The sequence below is a fragment of the Oncorhynchus mykiss genome, chromosome 7 (genome assembly GCF_013265735.2).
Source record: "Oncorhynchus mykiss isolate Arlee chromosome 7, USDA_OmykA_1.1, whole genome shotgun sequence".
NCBI lineage: Eukaryota > Metazoa > Chordata > Actinopteri > Salmoniformes > Salmonidae > Oncorhynchus > Oncorhynchus mykiss.
Genome location: NC_048571.1, coordinates 13,047,025 through 13,054,238, shown reverse-complemented (window position 1 = coordinate 13,054,238; position 7,214 = coordinate 13,047,025).

Sequence of the window (7,214 nt, the reverse complement as noted above, 5' to 3'; positions counted from 1 at the left end):
TACTGGTGAGTGTGCTGAGGAGTTTACAGCGCATCCAGAAAGTATTCAGACCCCTTGACCTTTTCCACGTTTTGTTATGTTACAGCCTTCTTCTAAAATTGATTCAATTGTTTTATTTCCCTCAATCGACACCCCATAATGAGAAAGTAAAACCAGTTGTTTATTTACATTTTAGCAGTATTCAGACCCTTTACTCACCTTTGGCAGTGATTACAGCCTCCAGTCTTCTTGGGTATGACGCTACAAGCTTGACACACCTGTATTTGGGGAGTTTATCCCCTTCTTCTCTGTTGATCCTCTCAAGCTCTGTCAGGTTGGATGGGGAGCGTCGCTGCACAGCTATTTTCAGGTCTCTCCAGAGATGTTAGATCAGGTTCAAGTCCGGGCTCTGACTGCCACTCCTGCGTTGTCTTGGCTATGTGCTTAGGGTCGTTGTCCTGTTGGAATGTGAACCTTTGCCCGAGTCTGAGGTCCTGAGCACTTTGGAGCAGGTTTTCACCAAGGATCTACTCTGTATTTGCTCCATTCAACTCTCCCTCGATCCTGACTAGTCTCCCAGTCCCTGCCTCTGAAACACATCCCCACAGCATGATGCTGCCGCCACCATGCTTCACTGTAGGGATGGTGCCAGGTTTCCTCCAGAAGTGACACTTGGCATTCAGGCCAAACAGTTCAATCCTTGTTTTATCAGACCAGAGAATCTTGTTTCTCATGGTCTGAGAGTCTTAGGTGCCTTTTGGTAAACTCGAAGCGGGCAGTCATGTGCCTTTTACTGAGGAGTGGCTTCAGTCTGGCCACTACCATAAAGACCTGATTTGTGGAGTATTGCAGAGACGATTTTTCTTCTGGAAGGTTCTCACATCTCCACAGAGGAACTCTGGAGCCTTTTAAGAGTGACCATCGTGTTCTTGGTTGCTCTTCTCCCCCTATTGCTCAGTTTGGCCGGGCGGCCAGCTCTAGGAAGAGTCTCGGTGGTTCCAAACTTCTTCCATGTAAGAATGATGGAGGCCACTGTGTCCTTGGGAACCTTCAATGCCGCAGACATTTTTTTGTACCCTTCCCCAGATCTGTGCTCCGACCTCATGGCTTGGTTTTTTCTCTGACATGCACTGTCAACTGTGGGACCTTATATAGACAGGTGTGTGCCTTTCCAAATCATGTCCAATCAATTGAATTTATCACAGGTGGACTCCAATCAAGTTGTAGAAACATCTCAAGGATGATCAATGGAAACAGGATCCACCGGAGCTTTTATCTAAAATTTAAAAAAAACAGTTTTTGCCATTTTGTCATTATGGGGCATTGACAGTCGTGAAGAGGGCACAACAAAACCTATTCCCCCTCAGGAGACTGAAAATATTTGGCATGGGGCCTCAGATCCTCAAAAGGTTTTACAGCTGCACCATCGAGAGCATCCTGACGGGTTGCATCACAGGCTGGTATGGCAACTGCTCAGCCTCCGACCACAAGGCAAAATCAAATCAAATCAAATTTTATTTGTCACATACACATGGTTAGCAGATGTTAATGCGAGTGTAGCGAAATGCTTGTGCTTCTAGTTCCGACAATGCAGTAATGACAAGTAATGACAAGTAACTAACAATTCCAAAACTACTGTCTTGTACACAGTGTAAGGGGATAAAGAATATGTACATAAGGATATATGAATGAGTGATGGTACAGAGCAGCATAGGCAAGATACAGTAGATGGTATCGAGTACAGTATGTACAAATGAGATGAGTATGTAAACAAAGTGGCATAGTTTAAAGTGGCTAGTGATACATGTATTACATAAGGATACAGTCGATGATATAGAGTACAGTATATACGTATGCATATGAGATGAATAATGTAGGGTAAGTAACATTATATAAGGTAGCATTGTTTAAAGTGGCTAGTGATATATTTACATCATTTCCCATCAATTCCCATTATTAAAGTGGCTGGAGTTGAGTCAGTGTCAGTGTGTTGGCAGCAGCCACTCAGTGTTAGTGGTGGCTGTTTAACAGTCTGATGGCCTTGAGATAGAAGCTGTTTTTCAGTCTCTCGGTCCCAGCTTTGATGCACCTGTACTGACCTCGCCTTCTGGATGATAGCGGGGTGAACAGGCAGTGGCTCGGGTGGTTGATGTCCTTGATGATCTTTATGGCCTTCCTGTGACATCGGGTGGTGTAGGTGTCCTGGAGGGCAGGTAGTTTGCCCCCGGTGATGCGTTGTGCAGACCTCACTACCCTCTGGAGAGCCTTACGGTTGAGGGCGGTGCAGTTGCCATACCAGGCGGTGATACAGCCCGCCAGGATGCTCTCGATTGTGCATCTGTAGAAGTTTGTGAGTGCTTTTGGTGACAAGCCGAATTTCTTCAGCCTCCTGAGGTTGAAGAGGCACTGCTGCGCCTTCTTCACGATGCTGTCTGTGTGAGTGGACCAATTCAGTTTGTCTGTGATGTGTATGCCGAGGAACTTAAAACTTGCTACCCTCTCCACTACTGTTCCATCGATGTGGATAGGGGGGTGTTCCCTCTGCTGTTTCCTGAAGTCCACAATCATCTCCTTAGTTTTGTTGACGTTGAGTGTGAGGTTATTTTCCTGACACCACACTCCGAGGGCCCTCACCTCCTCCCTGTAGGCCGTCTCGTCGTTGTTGGTAATCAAGCCTACCACTGTTGTGTCGTCCGCAAACTTGATGATTGAGTTGGAGGCGTGCGTGGCCACGCAGTCGTGGGTGAACAGCGAGTACAGGAGAGGGCTCAGAACGCACCCTTGTGGGGCCTCAGTGTTGAGGATCAGCGGGGAGGAGATGTTGTTGCCTACCCTCACCACCTGGGGGCGGCCCGTCAGGAAGTCCAGTACCCAGTTGCACAGGGCGGGGTCGAGACCCAGGGTCTCGAGCTTGATGACGAGCTTGGAGGGTACTATGGTGTTGAATGCCGAGGGTAGTGCGAACAGCCCAGTACATCACCGGGGCCAAGTTTCCTGCCAACCAGGACCTCTATACCAGGTGTCAGAGGAAGGCCCTAAAAATTGTCAAAGACTCCAGCCACCCAAGTCATAGACTGTTCTCTCTGCTACTCCATGGCAAGCGGTACCGGAGTGCCAAGTCTAGGTCCAAGAGGCTTCTAAACAGCTTCTACCCCCAAGCCATAAGACTCCTGAACAGCTAATCAAATGGCTACCTAGACTATTTGCATTGCCCTCTACCTACATGTGTACATATTACCTCAATTACCTTGACACGTTGACTCTGTACCGGTACCCCCTGTATAGAGCCCCTCTATTGTTATTTACTACTGCTCTTTAATCATTTGTTATTCTTATGTCTTACTTTTTTTTAAGGTATGTTCTTAAAACTGCATTGTTGGTTAAAAGGGCTTGTAAGTAAGCATTTCACTGTAAGTTCTACACCTGTTGTATTCAGCGACAAATATGATTTGATTTGATTTTGATATTGTATGTCGATTGATGAAGAAGATTTATTGAATCCATTTTAGAATAAGACTGTAACGTAACAAAATGTGGAAAAAGTAAATGGGTCTGAATACTTTCCGAATGCACTGTGTGTGTGTGTGTGTGTGTGTGTGTGTGTGTGTGTGTGTGTGATTTGTGGTTTAGACTTGTTGCTGGGAGGAGAACATTCAAACTTAGAGCATCAAGCTATTCACTACTCTCTTTCTCTGTCTGAACGGAGTCTCTCGACCGAGACTCTGTGTGTGTGTGTGCGTGCGTGCGTGCGTGCGTGTGTGCGTGTGTGTGTGTGTGTGTGTGTGTGTGTGTGTGTGTATGTATGTGTGTGTGTGTGTGTGTGTGGTGAGTGAGGGACAGTGTGTTCCTTTCCTATCCATTCATCATTCCTGATGGTCCTAAAAATCCAGACTGTCTGTCTCTCTTTGTCTGTGTGTCTCTCTTTCTATCTCTGTCCGTCTCTACGTCCGTCTGTGTGTCTTTCTTTCTCTCTCTTTCTCCCTATGTCTGTCTGTCTTCGTCGCTTTCTGTCCCTTTCTGGCTCAGCCTCTGTGTTTGTCAGTCTGGGTCAGAGCCTCTGCTAAAGGAATCAAATGTCAAATCTAATCAGTCTCTGTTTGGTCGTCAGAGGCAGTTCTAATTACTAATGACTAATCTACCATGAATAATGCGTAAGCTCAACATTTCCCCACCTCTCTCTCTCTCTGACGCCTATTTCGCCAGAAGACCAATGATTATTTAAATGCTGATGATATTCAATGGCAAATTGTTCTGTAACCATTATGCAGTGACCGTTTAATTATATTTCAATGACCATATGAATCAGAGGCGCAACTTTCACTGGGGATGGGGTGACATGTCCCCCCTACATTCAGAAGTTTCATTTTTGTCCCCCACAGTTTTTAATTTGGAATGAGATACAAACGAGGCAACAGTGTGCTTGAGGAGTCCGCTTCCGAGCGGTCGGGTAGGCTGTTTGGAGTGTTTATCCTACTTATTCTACTGGATTAAATATATATGAAGTGAATATATATATATATATATATATATATATATATATGTGTCAGTATATATATATATATATATATATATATATATATATATATATATATGTGTCAGTATATATATATATATTTATGCCCCCACCCCCACTTCTAAAACTAAAGCTGCGCCCCTGATATGAATATCGTGCTGTAAGGTAAAGCATAACAAGGGACTTTTATAGTGGGATCTCTCTCTCTGCTGTTACACCCTGTGGCCACTGGGAGGCAGTGTTGCTCCTCCATAGGACAACAGCAGGTGCTTCCACTGTAGGGGGCTCCATCTCCAGCCCTGGGGAGCAACTGGGTGTAGGGCTGTGTTAGCTTCTGAAGATAATGCCTAGGGCTTTAGCTCAGCAGGCCTATAAAAAAGAAAGATACAGATTCATACTCTGTTTTAAGCCCCCAAATAGGGACATTTGGTTTCAAGGTGAGCATAGCTGACAACATTTCTGCCATTGTTTTTGCTCACATTCTTTGTCAAGCTTCCCTTTAAGGTGGTACAGAGATCTGTGTACAGCCTCTCTTTCTGCATTAGTGGTGAATCTAACACGTTCTAAAGTGATATGAGAGGAATGATTCCAACAGGAAAATAGAGAAATAGTGAAACTAAGGGAAAACGAGGGGATGAAGTGAATGACTGAGAGGAAGAAGAGAGGACCCGAGGGAACGAGGTGAGAGGGGAACTAGGGGGTTATAAAGGTGTGTAAGGGAAGAGACAGGATGGACAGATGAGGAGGGGGAGGTAGGGAAGGTCAGGGCTGAGAAGGAGAGGAGAGAAAAAGAAAAGAGCGATTTGTTTTCAGTGAAACTTGAGCGTTCTCCCCCACTTAGCAGCGCCGCAGCCCTACAGCGGAATCTATTACCATGTGTCAGGATGAAACCAGAGACTGAGAAACACAATAAGGGCAAGGCCTGAATGTTTGTGTGTGTGTGTGTGTGTGTGTACACATGTGTGCTGTGTGTGTGTTGGCTATGCGCTGTGATTGAATGGAAATGACTCTATGATCATGTGTGTGTGACTGCTTGTGTGTGTGTGTGTGTGTGTGTGTGTGTGTGTGTGTGTGTGTGTGTGTGTGTGTGTGTGCTGTATGTTAATAGCGTGTGTGATAGAATCAGCTGTTCATACTGCAGGGATAAAAGCTTTTAGACTGATGGAAAGTGATGGAATGGAAAGCAAAGCAGTTTGGGACGATTTAGTCTGAGAGTGATGTGTGTATCATTATCTGAGCTTGTGTGTGTGTGTGTGTGTGTGTGTGTGTGTGTGTGTGTGTGTGTGTGTGTTCTGAGGGCAGTTCAGTTGTCACTCTACACCCCGCGGACGCTGTGGCTCACCAGAGGCCAGTGTGGTTCAGAGGGGTTTGGAAACCTCTAACCACAGCGTGTGTGTGTGTCTGTGTGCGTGTGTCTGTGCCTGTGTGTCCAGTGTGGTTTGAATCACAGCCGCAGGCCACCGGCCTTCTCTGTCACGGTGTAGGATGGAGCCAACCGACCAGGAACACCGGCCTGCCTGCCTGCTCCCCTTGCCTTCAGACAGCCACTGATATAGCTACACGATTTGGGAAACTAGCTTCTAGATACCAGACTCCATGATAATGGAGGAAACGACAGAAGGAAAATGAGAGCATGTGAAAAGAGGTAGGACAGAGAAAATGTAAAAGATTGGAAGATAGGAGAAGAGATAGAGATGAGTGGAGAGAGAAAAGTTGAGAAGCGGAGAAGAGAGGAGAGATAAGAGGACAGATCGAGACGAGAAGAGAGGAGATATAGAGAGAGGAGCGAGAGAGAGGAAAGATAGAGAGGAGAGATGAAGATAGGAGAGATGAGGAGAAGAGAGGAGAGATAGAGAGGAGAGATGAAGATAGGAGAGATGAGGAGAAGAGAGGAGAGATAGAAAGAGGAGAAGAGAGGTGGAGAAGAGATGAGAGGATGTATGATAGATAGATAGATAGATAGATAGATAGATAGATAGATAGATAGATAGATAGATAGATAGATAGATAGATAGATAGATAGATAGATAGATAGATGATAGATAGATAGATAGATAGATAGATAGATAGATAGATAGATAGATAGATAGATAGATAGATAGATAGATGATAGATAGATAGATAGATAGATAGATAGATAGATAGATAGATAGATAGATAGATAGATAGATAGATAGATAGGGCAAGAGAGAGCAGAGGTCACGATCAGATGAGCTCCTGCATTTTTCAGCATTTTCTTTAAAAAACATAGATTAGATAAACTTAGATTTTTTTTGTCAGGAACATGTACAGGATGCTACCCTCTACAACATAACCCTCACTTCAAATCAAAACTCAAAACCGACAACCTGATTTTGGACGGAATTACGGAATCACCTGGAAGATTCACAACTACCAAGGATTATTATTCTATACAGCTGTCGTGTCTTTGGCTATGCCGGATTAAGTGATATGACATGCTATTCCATAAAATAATTTCTCTGTAATTAATATTACCTGATTGAGCAAATCATGTAAATGTAATTAACTAGAGAGTCGGGGCATCACAAAATAATATTTATAGAGCTGTTATCTTCCCGAATAAACTCTTAAAGACCTAGTAATATTTTACATCAATAGCAGTCAATATTAATCGTCACCTTAATTCAGTCTCATCTGAAAGTTGTAAATTCTTGGTTATCTTCACGAACCCTGGCTAACAAGTTGAATCAGCAATACAAAA